An 18951-nucleotide genomic window follows, 5' to 3' on the forward strand; every position below is an offset into this window, starting at 1 on the left:
CTTTATTGGAGTATAATTGCTTTACAGTGTTGTGTTAGTTTCTGCTGTACAACAAAGTGAATCAGCTATATGTATACATATTTCTCCATATTCCCTTTCTCTTGAGCCTCCCTCCCACCCTCCCTATCCCACTCCTCTAGGTGGTCACAAAGCACCGAGCTGATCTCCCTGTGCTTTGCAGCAGCTTCCCACTAGCTATCTATTTCACATTTGCATGACATGAGGATTTTAAAATCATGGGGACTGAATTCCCTGGCGGTCCAGTGGTTAGGTCTCCACACTTTCACTGCCGAGGGCGCAGGTTCAATCCCTGGTCGGAGAACTAAGATCCCACAAGCTGTGCGGCCAAAGGAAAAATAAATTATGGGGACTAACTCTGTAAACTTTGATTAACCAAGCAAAATTTCCCCTAATTTTGCTTTGGAATTTCTTACCTCAGTCAGATTTCTCTGGCTAGTGAACTTGTTAACTGTTAATGTTGAGTCTTTTTCGTGTAACCATAACACTGTAAACTATATAGATACCATGAAAGCTTTGGGGAGGTTGGCTGAGTAACAAATCAAAACATCCCTGGGATAGAGTATTCTTTCTTTATCTTCTTCCTCCCTCTTCTCTTTCATACAAAAGCTCTCAGTCCAACACTCTCACCAAAATATACAATCTGTCTTGCAAGTAGATAAAAAGAAACTCTGTTTAGATAACCCCAATCCCCTCTTCAGTTGCAATGTGAACAGTAAATTAGTTTTGCAAATTGTGCTAATTATATTTAAAAACACCAGGTAAACTACTTTTAAAGTGGAACAGAAAAAAGTAATTTTATTAAATCTCTAGTGTTTGGAATATAGTAATGGTCAGCAAGTATGTATATTTCCCTCATATGCAAAGCTCTTTGCTAGATGCTAAAGTGTAGGCGATAAAAGAGGAATAAGACACAGTTTCTGCCTTCCTCCAGAAGCTTAACCCCAATCCCCCCTGTTCTTCTTCACATAGTCTCTTGATTCGCCAGTTCCACTTAATTCTCACTGCCCAGGTGGTAGTGTGGGCTGCTATTCTACTAGACCTGCTTTGCTGCCCATAGTCTCCCAGCCCACTTTCATCTCACTTCTGCCTCACCTGTACACCGTTGCCAGATTAACAGGACTTCCTAAAGTCGTGTTTCCCAAATTGTGCTTTGAGGAACGTTAGCCCCCATTAAAAAGAGGATTTTGTGCTAACGCAAGTTTAGAAACCAGGGAATGTTCAAATTTGAAAATTCACGATGTACATGATTAGCATGTTAAAGGGTCTGAGAAGTTCTGTGGTAAACATTTTTAACTTTCTTTAACCCAGCATTTCCCATGCTTAGTTGACCACAAAACTTCTTTTTCATGAAACATCAGTTAATATTACATACAAAACTTCTTCAGAAATGTTTCCCTGAAGCATTGCTTTGATCATGCCATTTTCCCAGTTTAGAAGTCTCCAGTGGTTCCCCATTTTCTCCTTGGGGAGGGATGTCCACCTTGCCAGCCTTCTTTCAAGGACCTTTGCAACCTGGTCCTAAGTTAACTGAGCCTGATTTCATTTTCCACTGCTTCCCTACATGGCCCATTTCCCCCTAACTATATTCCCCCTAACAATAGATTGCTCTGCTCATCATTCTGTGCTCCTCAGCTATTAAGGACCAAGGGAGGAAGTAGGCCAAGAATGGGTGGGGACCAAGATCTGAGGCTTCAGATAGTGATCATTTGTGAGCAGGGAAGGCCCAACAGCAGGAACCTGGGAGTGGGGCAACTCAAGCAGGATGAAGTGGAGGTAGAGTTCAGGATGAGTATGTGTGGGAATACTAATGGCTGAAAATGGCTTACAACTTGAGATATAACCCTGAGTATGCAGTGCAAGGCCTGATAGCCAGAGAAATGAACACCAGGACAGGGCAGATTCTAAAAATAAGTGCCAAAAAAAAAAAAAAAAAAGAAAAAAGAAAGAAAGAAAAGAAAAGAAGCAGTGGTGAGATCAGGTCAGCTATTTTTCATATGCAGAAATAGCTATGGGGTCTGCCGGCATGGGATCAAAAACTAAAACATCCCTAAAGACAGGATGTGTGTGTGAATGTGTGTGTATGTGTGCATACGTGCACACGTGCACACCTTTGTTTAAGATAGTGATTGTTAATATTCTTTGAGAATCTGATGGAAGTTGTGAGACTTCTTAGAAAAATGCACACACACAAAGAATTTTGCATAGAATTTTAGGGGTTTCACAGACTCTGAAATCCATGGGCCTAAGTTTACTGAAACCATCTTATCTAATGTTTAAGAGGAGAGATAGAGATAGACAGAGAACTTTCCAAACTACAGAGATGCTACCCAGGCTGATCTCTTAGGTGTGTTTTTCTTCTTTATTTCTCCAAAGCAGCCCCAATTTAAAAGCTAGCCGCGTGACATCAACCAAATTGTACTTTGCTTCTGCTTATTGACTTACTGATACTACTTCTGGAATTGATTCAGTGACCTGTTGTTCTCTTGTTCTCTGTTACAGTTTTCCATGTCCCTGGGAAATCTATTCTCTGTGACCTTTTGATCTGTGAAACACACATACACACATGCTCACACAGAGTTGCTTAGATACCTCCATGTCCGTTTAGTATCCTGGAGAGAAGGAGACACATGAAAGAGGACAAGGGGGTGTATAAATCAAGATCTCCAGAGGCTTTAAGACAGGGAGATTTAGATGTATGTGAGGATAGGGCAGGGTGTGAATGAAGCTGTTGTGCTGGGTGAGTGATTATAGTGGTGGTACTTGCTTCAAGGAACAAGTGGGCTTTGAGTGCTGTTCACACTAAAGCGTGAGCCTTGACTTTCTTATTACAATTCTCCCAAAGCAATGGTTGTCAACCCTGGCTATATACTAGAATCACCTGAGAAGCTTTAAAAATATGCCCATGTCCAGGCCCCAAACCCCAGGGATTCTGATTTAATTGTTCTGAGGTGTGGACAGAGCATACTTATATTTTATAAACTGCAAAACATTTAATTTAAAAATGCTACTCTACAATATATTAAAAATAGCTCTTATATAAACACCTATAATATTTTCTTTAGCTACCAGATTTCCTTTGCTTAAAAATATTTTATCTATCTATCTATCATCATCATCATCTATCTAAGGAAACTGTAAATTTCACCTATGGAAAAGCCCATATTCTATCACAAATGTGTATGGCCAGATTTCTCAGATTCCATTTTTTGGGGTCGGTATATTATAGATTTTGATACAGTAGTAGACAGAACAGTATAAATAACCCCTATGTTTCCATCAGACATTTTAAATAATTAATAACCCATGGTCAATTTTGTAACATCTATATCCCCATTACTCCCTCTATACTTGTGTCTTAGTCTGTTTGGGCTGCTATAACACAAATACCATAGACTGAGAGGCTTGAACAAGAAATATTTGTTCCTCACAGTTCTAGAGGCTGGGGAGTCCAAGATCAAGGTGTTGCTAATAGATTCTGTGTCTGGTGAGAGCTGGCTGCTTCCTGGTTCATAGATGGCCATCTTCTCACTGTGGCCTCACGTGGCAGAAGGGCCGAGGGAACACTTTGAGGTCTTTTATAAGGGCACTAATCCCGTTCACGAAGGCTCCTTCCTCATGACCTAATCACCTCCCAAAGGCCCCACCTCCAAATACCATCACATTGGGGATTATATTTCAATGTATGAATTATGAATTTTGGGGGGAACACAAGCATTCAATCTATAGAAACTTGGCAATTCTATTCCTTTAAAATATATATTTATTGAGGGACTTCCCTGGTGGTCCAGTGGTTAAGACTCCATGCTCCCAATTCAGGGGGCACAGGTTTGATCCCTGGTCAGGGAACTAGATCCTGCATGCCGCAACTAAAGATCCTGCATGCTGCAACTAAAGATCCTGCATGCTGCAACTAAGACCCAGAGCAGCCAAATAAATAAATATTTAAAAATACATTTATTGAGGGATAATTTACCTTCTTTTAGTGTGCAGGTCTATGAGTTTTGAAAAACTCATACAGTTGTATAAGCATCACGGTGATCAAGATATAGGACATTTGCATCACCCTAAAATGTTCCTTTATGACACTTTATAGTATATAGTATCACATGGTATGGATGTACCACAATTTGTCCATTCACCCATTGAAGGACTTTGGGGTTATTGCCAAATTTGACTGTTATGAAAAAAGCTGATACGAACATTTGTGTACAGGTTTCTGTGGAAACGAATTTCAATTTCCTCTTTGGTGAAATGTCTGTTCATACCTTTTGCCCATTTTTTTCCACTGGAATGTTTTTTTTCTTACTGTTGAGTTTTGAGGTATAGACAGATAGGTAGAATACAAATCCTTTATCAGATATACAGTTTGCAAATATTTTCTCCCAGTCTGTGGATTGTGTTTTCATTTCAATACAGTGTCTTTTCAAGAGCAGAATTTAAAAATTTTGATGTTCTAATTAATCATTTTTTTTCTTTTATGAATCATGTTTTTTATGTCATGTCTAAGAATTCTTTACTGAGTACCAGATCAAGAAGATTTTCTTCTATGTTTTCTAAGATTCATTTTGAGTTAATTTTTTATAGTGTGTGAGATTTAGGTCAACATTTTGTTTTGTTTTTCTTTGCATATGGATGTTTATTTGATCCAATTTCATTTGTTGAGACAACTATACTTTCTCCTTTGGATTGCCTCTGCACCTTTGTCAAAAATCAATTGGGCACTTATGTGTTGGTCTACTTCTAGGCTATATTCTGTCCCATTCATCTGTCTGTTTATCTTGACACTTCTCTTGATTACTGTTGCTTTGTAGAAAGCCCTGAGAGCATGTATCATGAGTCCTATGACTTTGTTCTTTTTCAAAATTGTTTTGGCTCTTCTATTTCTTGTGCTTTTTCATATAAGTTTTTGAATTAGCTTGTTGAGCTCTACAAAATATCCTGCTGGGCTTTTGATTGGAATTATATTTAGAGTATAGATCGATTTGGAGAGAATTGACATATTAACAAATTATTTATTTATTTATGGCTGCATCAGGTCTTAGTTGCAGCACACAGGATCTTTCATTGTGGCATGAGGTCTCTTCGTTGTGGCACACGGGCTTCTCTCTAGTTGTGGCATGCAGATTTTTTCTCTTCTGTAGTTGTGGTGCACGGGATTTTTTCTCTTCTCTAGTTGTGGTGCATGCAGCCTCTCTAGTTGAGGCGCATGAGCTCAGTAGTTGTGGTGCATGGGCTTAGTTGCCCCGCGACATGTGGGATCCTAGTTCCCTGACCAGGGATCGAACCCATGTCCCCTGCATTGGAAGGTGGATGCTTTACCACTGAACCACCAGGGAATTCCCACGAATTAAGTATTTCAACACATTAACATGGTACCTCTCTCCATTTATTTAGCTTCTCTTTAATTTAGCACTATCAACACAATGTTGAATAGGAGTGGTGAGAGCAGATCCATTCCTGTATTGTTTTGAGTCAAATAAAAGATATTGTATAATTTCATCTGTAACTATGACTGTGTATATTTGTAGAAGAAAAAGGATAAAAACCCACAAAATATTCATAATACATCTAAATTAATGTCTTTAATTATAATAAAATATTCGTTCATGTATAAATTTTCAGTTGTCTCATAAATGTCTTGTTTTTCCTGTTTATTTGAATCAGGATGCAAATAAGGGCCATACACTGTAGTTGGTTGATATGTCTTTTACATTTCTTTTAATTTATAGGTTCCTCTCATACCTTTTTATTCTTTGCAATTTATTTATTGAAGAAACTGGGTTGTTTGTTTAGTAGAGTTTTCCACAGCCTGGATTTTGCTGAAAGCTATCCCATGGTGTTTAACATGTTCCTCTGTCTTCTGTATTTCCTATAACTTAGTAGTTGGATCTAGATGCTTACTCAGGTTCAAGTTCAATTTTTTTTTTAGGAATAAGAAAATTATTTTATTTTAGTATATTAATAATTTACACATTATTATTTTATGGTAGTAATATCATACATTCCTCCAATAATATTAATTTGAATTAATATGATTTTAAGCTATTACATGGAGTTGTTCTGAGTTCCTGTAGAATTGTCTTTTTTTTTTTTTTCCCCAGAAGGGAATTAATAGAATTGAGACATAGCAAGAGCAGAAATACTAGGTTTTGGACATCCGTTGTGGTACAAAATAAAAAATTAGCAGTCATTGACTCCTTGTTAGAAATTTGACTCCTAGTCAAAGATTTATAAACTTTACCTTGTGTAAATAAGTCTGTAGTCATAATCATGTATGATGCTCAGAATTCAAGTTCAATTTTTAAAAAACAGTTTCAACTATTAACTACTTGGATCAAATCATAAGCAATATTATTGCAGAAGAGCCCACTACATGTTCTAGTATTGTAATTGCTACCCAACAACTCATTAATATACAGAAACATTCATCGTGAGGAGAAAGAACTACCACGCATCCATTCTATAGATTAGCAGTTTGCCACCATTGAGCCATAGTGCTCCCTTCATTAATCTGGATAGTCACTCTTCACACTCATCTTGAGTGAATGATGGGACGATGTAAGCTCAAATGCAACGTATAAACATTTCTTTGTAAAAAAAGTCATAAGTTGAAAACAAAATATCTTGCATAATTTACTATTAAACACATAAAAGCTGCCTTAACTTAAGGTCTTTCTCTATCCAGCAGGCTAACAGGGCATCTTAGGGCCTGACAGAGACTCTCTTATCACAGATGACTCACAGGTTAAAATCTTCAAATAAAACCACCCTGTATGCTTCACTGGCTTTCCGAAGTACACTAAGGCTGTATTCTGGAAACTCAAACCTATTTCGAAGTCCTGGACAATTTCCCTTACCACCTTCTGGAAAGAAAGCTTTTGGTTCAGGAGCTCTATTGATTTCCAGCTGGTAAGACAAGACTTTTAAGCCATTGGCAGTCTTAGTAGCCAGCTAATTTTGTGGGGGCCTTCCAGTCAGTGGGTTTGCAAGCAGAGTGCTTTGTGTCACCCATTTCCTTTAACCCAATATCAAAGTCTTTAGTTGCTTCTGTGTCTGTCTCTGCTGTTATGACACTAATGTGCTCTAGCAATCAAGCGAAGAAAAAAAAAGCTGCTCTTTCAACCAATACTTAACCTTTCTACTCTTAGAGTCAAAGTCTTTTTAAAAAGTTACATATATATATGTATACACACACATATGTGTATGTATGTGTGTGTATGTATACACACAGATACATATATAATTTACCCCACTTTTTTAAAACTAAGGACTTATTTAATATATAACCACAATGATATTATTACTTCTAACAAAATTAACAGTAATTTATTAATACCCAGCTCATATTCGAATTTCCCTGTTTATCTTAAGAAATGGTTAATTTGAATCAGGATCCAAACAAGGGCCACACATTACATTTTGTGGCTGTGTTTCTTGAGTCTTTTTTATTCTGTAACAATTTCCCCTCCTCATTTTCTTCCCATGTGTTATGTGCTGAATGTTTGTGTCCCCACCCTCCCCAAATTCATATGTTGAAATCCTAACCTCCCCTGTGATGGTCTTTGCAGGGTGGGCCTTTGGGAGGTGATTAGGTCATGAGGGTGGAGCCCTCATGAATAGGAGTAGTGCTTTTATAGAAGCACTTTTATAGAAGCCCCACAGAGCTCTCTTACCCCTCCCACCATGCGAGGGCACAGCAAGAAGACAGCTGTCTGCAATCAGGGAGCAGGCCTTCACCAAGAACCCAACCATGCTTTCACCCTGATCTTGAATGTCCAGGCCCCAGAAATGTGAGAAACAAATATCTGTTGTTTATAAGCCATCCAGTCTGTTACATATTCTGTTACAGCAGCCTGAATCGGCTAAGACACTATACTATTGGAGAAATTGGGTCATTTGTTCCTTAAAATGCTCTACTTTCTGCATTTGGCTGATTACCTCCTGGTACCATTTAACTTGTTACTCTATCTCTTTTATTTCCTATATACTGGTATTTAGATATAGACTAGAGGATTGATTTGTTTCAGGTTATTTCTTTTGGCAAAATACTTTGTAGGTAGTTCTGTGTACATTTAATTGCATCAGTCAGAAGGCACATTGTGTCTGTCCCAGTTTTAGCCATGAGATTGATTTCATTATGAGGTGTGTTTGGCCTGTTCCTTGTTAAGCTTTCACCTAATAGGTTTAGAATTCATTGATGATCTTTGTCTAAATCCATTATTTCATTTGAAGTTGTGAAATGGTGATTTTATCATCCTATCATTCCTTTTGCATTGATTAGTGGCATTCTCCATGATGAAGAACTTTCCTTCTCAACTATTTTAGTGACCCTGAAATACTGTTTGACCAGGAAATGCAAAATCAATGCTTAATTCTTTACCTCTATTAATTTTTAGCTAATGAGTTGTTGCTCTAGAAACCTCCAATGATAATCAATGGGTTTTTTTCTTGAGTATAATAATGAGGTTGTAGAATTTTATATATTTGATGTGCTTGAATCAACCGCAGTCATTTTTTTAATGCTCAATGAATTTGACAATCTTTGGTCGGTAGAAGCCCTTTCAAGTTGGCTCCTCCGTCTTTTTGACGTGTCTTCAGTAGTCTTTGATAGCGTCCTTGCTTTCTGGTATGACAAGATGCCCCAGTCTCATCTTGAACATTTTCTACTTTAGATCTGGAAACAGCCATTTCTCCAGGGAGCCATGGATCCTTTTTTTAAAAAATTTACTTATTTTATTTATTTATTTTTGGCTGCATTGGGGCTTTGTTGCTGAGCGCGGGCTTTCTTTAGTTGTGGCGAGTGGGGGCTACTCTTCGTTGTGGTGCGTGAGCTTCTCATTGCGGTGGCTTCTCTTGTTGCAGAGCATGGGCTCTAGGCATGTAGGCTTCAGTAGTTGTGGCTCGTGGGCTCTAGAGTGCAGGCTCAGTAGTTGTGGCACACGGGCTTAGTTGCTCCACAGCATGTGGGATCTTCCTGGACCAGGGCTTGAACCTGTGTCCCCTGCATTGGCAGGCGGATTCTTAACCACTGCGCCACTAGGGAAGCCCCCATGGATCCTTTTTAATGAGAAATGCAATCAGCATAAGTAATTTTTTTTTGTTTTTTAAACAGACTATTTTTTAGGGAACTTTGGGGTTTACGGAAAAACTGAGTCCAAGGTACAGAGTTCCCATATGTCTCCTCTCGCTGTCTTTCACAGTTTCCGCTTTTATTATCATCTTGCATTACTCCAGTACATTTACTACAATTAACTAACCGATATTGATACATATGATTAACTAAAGTTCATTAGTTAATGTTCATTGCCAAGTTCATTGCCAACTACTTAACAGGCTGCTGCCATGAACCAGAAAGTGGTAGCTTCCTCCCTCAGCTCCTGTGATAACTAGGATTAAGAATGACACAGTTGCTGTGAACTCTTCCAGGAGGTGTGTCTAGGACAAGTGGCTCATAGACTGATGTCTAGGTCTGGCCAGTGAAAGTTGGGTAGGCTGGGTAGGAGAACCATTTTGGAAGGAAGCATCTGAGTAGAAGCACATTGAACTCCAGGTCAGGCTGGGATGAGAGATGTTCAAAGTGTTAGTGAGATGGGGATCTAAAGTTAACCCTGGGATATCGGTCTGCAAACTTAGGTTAGGACTCCATTACAGGCCTCAGAGTGATGGTCTTCTAGTCTTAGGTCTTTATCGCTCTCTAGACTAGAGACTTTGTGTTGCCTCAGACTAGAGAGGGGTCAGAGCTGAAGGTCAAGGGACCAGGCTACCAGGATTTAGAAATCTATAGGGAGGAAGCTAGGTAGGCTTGAACCTAATCTCTTTGGGCATGCTTCAAAAAGCATTTAAGTGGCCCAACTGGAATCCTGAAATCTAGACCCCCTTCTGTTACCACCTCTCCCCCCTTTTCTGGACTAGTTATTTTGCAATTAACAACAGGTTAATTGATTGGAAATGTTTACTTGACTGAGCTAAGATTTAAACTTGCTTCAGGGAAACTATCTTGGAAGGGTCAGAAGCCTGCAATGGGTAGTTGGTTGCAAAATGAGAATTAGATGGAGAGAGGATCCATCTCTATTAATCTCCACTTAGGTAGTGATTAGATTTCTGAAGAGAGCTGAGAACTTAATTGTTCAGTGTCATCGGGAAGTCAATTATTTTAATCTTTCTTCAATAGTTAGCTATTAACTGGGAATAAAGAGGAGAGTAATTGGAGATGGATTTGCTCAGACTAGCTTGTGCCTTGTAGAGTCAATATTCTTGGCTGTTAATGAGATCTTGGATAAAATGAAGTTGGCACAAAGGGAGGCAACCAGCTAGAGGTGATGCTTGGCTAAGAGCAATATGATGGACTAGATGGATTCAGAGTATCCTGCACCTTCTCCCAACTTTTTCAGCAATCTTTTCCCCAAAGCTGTACACAGCAGTCCCAACCCTGGGTCTATGCCACTATAGACAGAACTCCAAGGTTTCACATGTAATGATTAAGAGTTTGGGTCTGGAGTTGGATCTGATCTAGAATCCCATCATGGCCCCTTATCACCTATGTGACCTTGATTGAGTTACTTAATCTCCTTCTGTTTCCTCAGCTACAAAATGGCAGTAATAATAATACCACATGATTGTTCAGAGAATTATATGAAATTAATGCACATAAAGCACTTAGTGTAATGCCTGAAAAAAAGGTACTCAACAACGAATATTTGTTTCCTTTCATGCTTTTCCAGACCACGAATCTTTTGTGGTCGAAAATCCCAAGTGCTCTGTTATTTTACACATACTTCTTCCTATAAGGCAGCTACCAGTGAAGGCTTGATAAACCCAAACCCTTGGTCTCTGCTCAGGGCTGTGGCCTGGCAGCCCCTCTGTCTTTGACAAGCCCACCTCTTACCCTTTCCAATGTGGTATAATGGTTTTGAGTGTGGGCTCTGGAGTGTGGACAGATGTGTGCTGGAATCTACAGCTCAACTACTCCCTGACTGTACAACTTTGGACAAAACATTTAACCCTTCTGTGCCACGCACGCTTTCCTTATCTATAAAATAGCAATAATAATATTGTTATCTCATGAGATTGCTGGGAGGATTCAATGAGCTGATATATGTATAGTGCTCAGAACAATGTCTGACACATGGTAAGTGCTCAAAAAGTGGTAGCTATATTATTATCTATATTGTTCTCTCCATCCTGGCTACCATTCTCTCAGGAACCTGAGGGGTATCAAGAGTTCACCTGACAAAATCATATAAGTGGACACTTAATGGCTTAAGTGTCCCCTACTCCACCACCATGAAACCAAAGACACCATTACCTAGTGGCAGCTTATGGGTTCTAAGCTGTGTTGTTTTAAAACATGGCCCCCAAATTTTTGACACTCCTCCCATTGAGAAGTGATGTCTAATCCCCTCGCCTTGAATCTGCATTCTGTGAATGACTGACCAATAGAATATGGCAGAAGTGGCACTGTGCCAGTTTCTGGGCCTATGTCTCAAGAAACTGGCAGCTTCCACTTCCTATCTCTGGGGGTGTTCACTCTTGGAACTCGGACACATTCTGTGACAAAAGCCAACCAGCCCATTTAAAGGTCCTTGTGGAGAGGAAATGAGGCTACTGGCCCTCAGCCCTGGTTGAGCTCTCAGTTGACAGCCAGCATGAACTTGCCAATCAGTGTGAGTGAGCCATCTGGGATGTAGTTCCTCTAGCTCCCCATTGATCCACCCCAGCTGATGTCACATGAAGCAAAGATCAGCCTGCTTTGCCAAACCTTGTCCATTGTTGTGACCAGCATAAATGTTGTCGTTTTAAGCCACTAAGTTTGAGATGATTTGTTACACAGCGATAGATAATCAGAACATATATTGCGGGCAGCTGGCCAATAGGTGGGGGAGATCTTCTGGGGCAGGTGGGTCCATGTATTCCCAACTACATCATGCAAGTTGTGACTGGTCCTATCCATGTGTAGGGCTGGCCTTTGAATTATGGAATGGAATTGTCCTGGGATGTGGTTGTTAAGTCTAATGCTTCAGTTTTAAAAAATAAACACAAAATGTTTTTGATCAAAATGTCGACAATATTACACTAAATATCACTCCCCTCCCTGACAAATCTACTCCTTCTCCATATTCCATATCTCAGAGATGATATCTTGTACTATCCAGTTATTCAAGTAAAACATGTAAGGGTCATCCATGAATCCTTCCTTTCCCTGACCCTTCACATCCAGTTCATTAGAAAGTACTGTTGACTCTGTCTTCAAAATGTACCCTAAATCTGTCCTCTTTTCTCCATCCCCAATGTCACTACTCTAGTCCAGACTATCCGTTGGTCTTTCTTGGGCTAACCTGTATTGGACACAAGCTTATGTGCCTTCTTGGATTCTTTTCTGAGATGCTGCCCACTTTCCAAATTGTGCTGCTGTCATTCCATTTTGGGAGCATCCCTCCTGAACTTTCAGAGCTACAAGGTAGTCTAAGTTGATGCCCTACACCTGCATGACCCTCATGTTCTACCCATTTACCTGTGAGTGCCAAGTTATCACTCCACTTCCACACCTCGGAAAAATGCCATACCATGGGAATGGGATCTGGCTTCGTGAGAAGCTGCCAAGGGACCAGATGATGCAACTGGAAGTGAAGGGGAATGAGTACCCTGGGGTAGGGGACTGACTAGTGGAAATGAGGAGGCAAGAGGGAGCCAGGCAGATCAATTTCTCCTAATTTCTCCCACTGTGTACAACTCTGAAACGTGTATGCGTGTTTTCCTTTCAACCATTGTGAGCAAACACACCTGGCAAGTGACCTGCAGTTTCTGACATGATGGCCAGTGAAGTAATGCATTGTGTCACATTGTTTTACATCTTTCCTTGCCTCACTTGCCTTTTTTCCTCATCCTTGTTGCCTTAGGCTTGCACAACTCCCATATGGTTAGTACTTGATTTTCTGACTGAGGCTCTGTTTTTTCTTTTAAAAAAAATAACAAATTTATTTATTTATTTTTTTTATTTTTGGCTGAGTTGACAGCTGCGCACGGGCTTTCTCTAGTTGTGGCGAGCAGGGGCTACTCTTCGTTGCAGTGCGCGGGCTTCTCACTGTGGTGGTTTCTCTTGTTGCGCAGCACGGGCTCTAGGCGTGCACCCTTCAGTAGTTGGGGCACTTGGGCTCTAGGCATGCGGGCTTCAGTAATTGTGGCTCGTGGGCTTAGGTGCTCCGCGGCATGTGGGATCTTCCCAGACCAGGGCTCGCACCCGTGTCCCCTGCATTGGCAGGCGGATTCTGTTTTTTTTTTTTTTAACATCTTTATTGGAGTATAATTGCTTTACAATGGTGTGTTAGTTTCTGCTTTATAACAAAGTGAATCAGCTATACATACACATATATCCCCATATCTCTTCCCTCTTGCATCTCCCTCCCTCCCACCCCCCCATCCCACCCCTCTAGGTGGTCACAAAGCACCGGGCTGATCTCCCTGTGCTATGTGGCTGCTTCCCACTAGCTATCGGTTTTACGTTTGGTGGTGTATATATGTCCATGCCACTCTCTCACTTTGTCCCAGCTTACCCTTCCCCCTCCCCGTGTCCTCAAGTCCATTCTCTAGTAGGTCTGTGTCTTTATTCCCATCCTGCCCCTAGGTTCTTCATGACCTATTTTATTTTATTTTATTTTATTTTAGATTCCATATATATATGTGTTATTATACAGTATTTGTTTTTCTCTTTCTGACTTACTTCACTCTGTATGACAGACTCTAGGTCCATCCACCTCACTACAAATAATTCAATTTCATTTCTTTTTATGGCTGAGTAGGCACGCGGATTCTTAACCACTGCGCCACCAGGGAAGCCCTCAGGTTCTGTTTTATAAGACCCTGGCTAAGACATTTGATATTAGAAATGGTTCTAGAAAACAGACTATCAGGATGGGGTTTGGGAGCTGTGTTGTTCTCCTGTCTAAAAACAGTAGGTATCATTTCTTTTTTTTAGATTCTGCATATAAGTGATATCATAAGATATTTGTCGTTTTCTGTCTGACCTACTTCACTTAGTATGATAATCTCCAGGTCCAATCCATGTTACTGCAAATGGCATTATTTAATTCTTTTTAATGGCTGAGTAATATTCCATTGTATATATGTACCACATCTTCTTTATCTGTTCATCTGTTAATGGGCATTTAGGTTGCTTCCATGTCTTGGCTATTGTAAACAATGCTGCAACGAATATTGTGGTACATGTATCCTTTCGAACCATGTTTTCCTCCCCATATATGCCCAGGAGTGGGATCTCTGGATCATATGGTAGCTCTATTTTTAGTTTTTTTTTTTTAACATCTTTATTGGAGTATAATTGCTTTACAATGGTGTGTTAGTTTCTGCTTTATAACAAAGTGAATCAGTTATACATATACATATGTTCCCATATCTCTTTCCCTCTTGTGTCTCCCTCCCTCCCACCCTCCCTATCCCACCCCCTCTAAGTGGTCACAAAGCACCGAGCTGATTTCCCTGTGCTATGCGGCTGCTTCCCACTAGCTTTAGTTTTTTAAGGAACCTCCATACTGTTCTCCATAGTGGTTGTACCAATTTATATTCCCACCAACAGTGTAGGAGGGTTCCCTTTTCTCCACACCCTCTCCAGCATTTGTTATTTATAGACTTTTTAATGATGGCCATTCTGCCCAGTGTGAATTGGTACATCATTGTAATTTTGATTTGCATTTCTCTAATAATTAGCGATGTTGAGCATCTTTTCACATGCCTCTTGGCCATCTGTATGCCTTCTTTGGAGAAATGTCTATTTAGGTCTTCTGCCCACTTTTTTGACTGGGTTGTTTGTTTTGGGGATATTGAGTCGCATGAGCTGTAAAAATGATACAAATGAACTTATTTACAAAACAGAAACAGACTTACAGATTTAGAGAAGGAACTTATGGTTACTGGGGGAACGGTTGGGGGGAGGGGTAGACTGGGAGTTTGGGATCGACATATACACACTTCTATATTTAAAATAGATAACCAACAAGGACCTACTGTATAGCACAGGGAACGCTGCTCAATATTCTGTAATAATCTAAATGACAAAAGAATTTGAAAAAGAATTGATGCATGTATATGTATAACTGAATCACTTTGCTGTACACCTGAAACTAACACAACATTGTTAATCAATTATGCTCTAATATAAAGTAAAAATTAAAAAAATAAAATAAAAACAAAGGATAAATTATCAAAAAAAACCCCAAAGGATAAATTAAAAAAAAAATAAAAGCAGTAGGGACCCTATTGCTGGTGTTAAGTGTGTGAAGATAACCCCCCGCCATGAAATGGCATTGCAATCTCTCGGGCTTTCACCTGTGCTATGTGGTATTTTATTAGTATGATATGTAGGCACAAGGCAAGATATGGGGAGGTCAAGTGACTGTGGCACTTAATCGATATATGGACAATGTTATTTATAAGGATCTTGGAGTAGAATTGTTGCTTTTGACTGCAGGAGGAACTCTGCCTCTGTGGAAGATTTAAAGGAGATCCTTATCTCCTGCAGCTGCAGAACAGACTATACTAAAAATCAGGCTCAGGATCCGATAATAAGGGTAGCAGAGGTGCAAAAAGGATTAAATGTACAACCTTGTCAGGGCATTTTTTCAAGATCAGATAGGGAAAAATTGGAACATGGAGATCTGGAGTGGTTATTTGGATAGATGAATCCAAGTATTATGAACCTCCAGTTTCCCCGAGCTTTTCTTGCTGGCAGAAGCAGCTGCTTTTCCCTTGCCAGAGGAGAGTAAGTTTCCTTTTCATGGAGATTATGTAATGATTTCACCTGAAGCAGCTGCCTTGTGAGATGACCTTTTTTCTCAAGATGCATCTCACCATCCTCACTACCTCCAGTTAACCAGAATTACATCTTGGCACAGCTTTGAAAGAAAAGTACACACCCTGCTCTAGAAATTTTTTATGCTCATTCATAGGGAGAATTGAAAGCAGTTCACAATCTCAAAAACATTATTTGCATGCAAGAAGTCAGATATACCCCAAAATACATACTGCATGATTCCATTTAAACGACTTCCAAGAACAGACAATACAAATCTATGGAGAAAGAAAATCAGAAAGTGGTTGCCTCTGGATGGGTGTCGGGATTAACTGGAAAGGGCAGGAGGGAACTTTCCAAGGTGATGGAAATGTTGCATATCTTACTTTGAGTGGTGGTTACATCAGTATATACAGCTGTCAAAACTAAGAACTGTATAGTGTTTGTATGTAAATTATACATCAATAAAGAATTAACAATCAGTTCACCTTTATATGGCAAGGACATGCTCACTGTCTTACCTCAGGGCTATTTTAGCTCTCATACTTTCTATAATAATATTGTATTCAGGGCTTATACATCTTGACACTGAAGAATATCACACTAGCCCACTATATTGATGAATGTATTTACATCATGAATTTCTGCAGGTTTGAGGGTCTGGGGCAGAATATACTCTCAAAGGTAAAGGACAAAACCCTGTACTTTATACCTCCTACCACTAAGAAAGAGGCACAGCACTGATAGATCTTTTGGGATTTTGGATACAACACATGGAACACACCTCTGACTCATTTATTTGGTAATCTAGAAGGCTGCTGGGTTCACGTGAGGCCCAGAGCAAGAGAGGGCTCTGCAGGAGGACTAGACCACCTGACAAGCTGATCTGCCTTCTGGGCCTTATGATGTATCAGATCCAGTGGTGCTAGATTAAGCCTTTGGCAAACCCTAGGAAAGTCACAGTGCAGATCTCTAAGGTTCTGGAGCAGGGTCATGCCCTTGGTGGTTGGCGTACAATATTATGTTAGTTTCAGGTATACTACATGGTGATTTGACATTTGCATGCATTATGAAATAATCACCATGATAATAGTAGTATCCATCTGTCCCCATATAAAATTATTACAGTGTAATTGACCATATTCCTTATGCTGTATATTATAGCCCCATGGTTTATTTATTTTATAACTGGAGGTTTATACCTTTTAACCCCTTCACCTATTTTGCCCCACTCCCACCCCCTCACCTCTGGCAACCACTTGTTTGTTCTCTGTATCTATGAGTCTGTTTTCATTTTGTTTTTGTTTGCTTTGTTTTTCAGATTCCACATATAAGTGAGATCATACGATATTTTTCTTTGTGTCTTATTTTGCTTAGCATAATACCCTCTAGACCCATCCATGTTGTCACAAATGGTAAGATTTCATTTTTTTATGGCTAAGTAATATTCGTGTGTGTGTGTGTGTGTGTGTGTGTGTGTGTGTGTATGCCACATCTCCTTTATCCATTTATCTACCAATGGACATTTAGGTTGTTTCCATATCTTGGCTATTGTAAATAATGCTGCAATGAACATTGGGGTACATATATCCTTTTGAATTAGTGTTTTCATTTTCTTTGGATAAATACCCAGGAGTGGAACTGCTATATTGTGTGGTAATTCTAATTTTTAATTTTTTGAGTACCCTCCATACTGTTTTCCATAGTGGCTCTACCAATTTGCATTCCCACCAGAAAACTGTTCTTTTAAAAACATCATCTAGTGTGCTAGTAAGACTGAGCTGCTCATCATGGGGCACTGTATTAGTTATCTCTTGCTGAGTTACACAACTGTCAAAAACTTAGCAACTTAAAACACCACACATTTATTATCTGGTAGTTTCCATGTGTTGGGAGTCTGGTCTTCGCTTAGCTGAATCCTCTGCCCAGGGTCTCACAAGGCTGCAATCAAGGTATTGGCCAGGCTGCATTCCTTTCTGGAGCTCAGGGTCCTCTTTCAAGCTCATGTGGTTGTTGACAGAATTAAGCTCCTTTCAGCTGTTGAACTGAGGTCTCTGTTTGCTTGCTGGTTGTTGACCAGGCACCTCTCTTAGTCTCAGGGACTGCCCGTGGTTTCTTGTCACATGGCCCTCGCACAGGTCCTCCTACAACATTGCCGTTTCGTCCTTCCTCTTCTTCCTCTTTCTCTTCTTCTTCTTCTTCTCCTCCTCCCTCTCCCCCTCTTTCTTCTTCTTCTTCTTCTTCATATACATTGTAGAATGATTGCCAAGATCAAGATAATTAACACATCCATTACCTTACATAGTTAACTTTTTTTCTTTTTTTTGGTGAGAATGTTTAAGATCTACTCTCAGTAACTTTCAAGTATACAATACCATATTATTAACTATAGTTGCCATGCAGTTTAGTTCTTAGAGGCCAGGAGGAGAAGCACTCCAGTCTGCCAAGGTGGAGTTTATGTAACATAATCACTGCAGTGATTGTCCTGTCACCTTGGCCATCTTCTGTTGGCTAGAAGCAAGTCACAGGTTCTGTCTACACATAAGGGGAAAGCATTATATAAGCATGTGACTCATTGGGAGTCACCTTAGGTATGTCCACCGCAGACACCGACTGTGAAAACGAGCTCCTCATAGTAAAATGGGTGTTAACTGACATACCGAGTTGTAAGGTTGGGCATGAACAGCAACAGTCTATTGTGTGATGGAAGTGATACAGTTGGGGCTGGGCTCAAGCAGGTCCAGCAGGCATGAACAAAGCATCAGAGCAGATGGCCCAGACAGGTGTCACCTGCTTCTGCGGCACCACCCCTCTTTCAAGCCACACCTGTGTTGCCTGATGTTGTTGTTGGTGGTGGTGGTGGTGTGCTGTCTGCTGCTATTAACTGACAGAGGAGGAATGGATTCTGGCCTGATTAGCAGATGGGTCAGGGCAATATGTTGGCACCGTGTGGAAATGGATTGCTGTCCCATTCTAGCTCCACTCAGCAGGGGCTCTGAAGGACAGTGGAGAAGGAAATACACCCAGTGGGTAGACTTCCTTTCACTAAAGCTGATCTAGCATCTGCCACAGCGAGGTGCCCAAACGTGTGGCAGCCCTCATACAGCACCGTTCTTCAGGGAGACCAG

Source organism: Monodon monoceros, unplaced genomic scaffold (assembly GCF_005190385.1).
Source record: "Monodon monoceros isolate NGI ecotype Baffin Bay Population unplaced genomic scaffold, NGI_Narwhal_1 Super_Scaffold_22, whole genome shotgun sequence".
In the NCBI taxonomy this organism is placed as follows: domain Eukaryota; kingdom Metazoa; phylum Chordata; class Mammalia; order Artiodactyla; family Monodontidae; genus Monodon; species Monodon monoceros.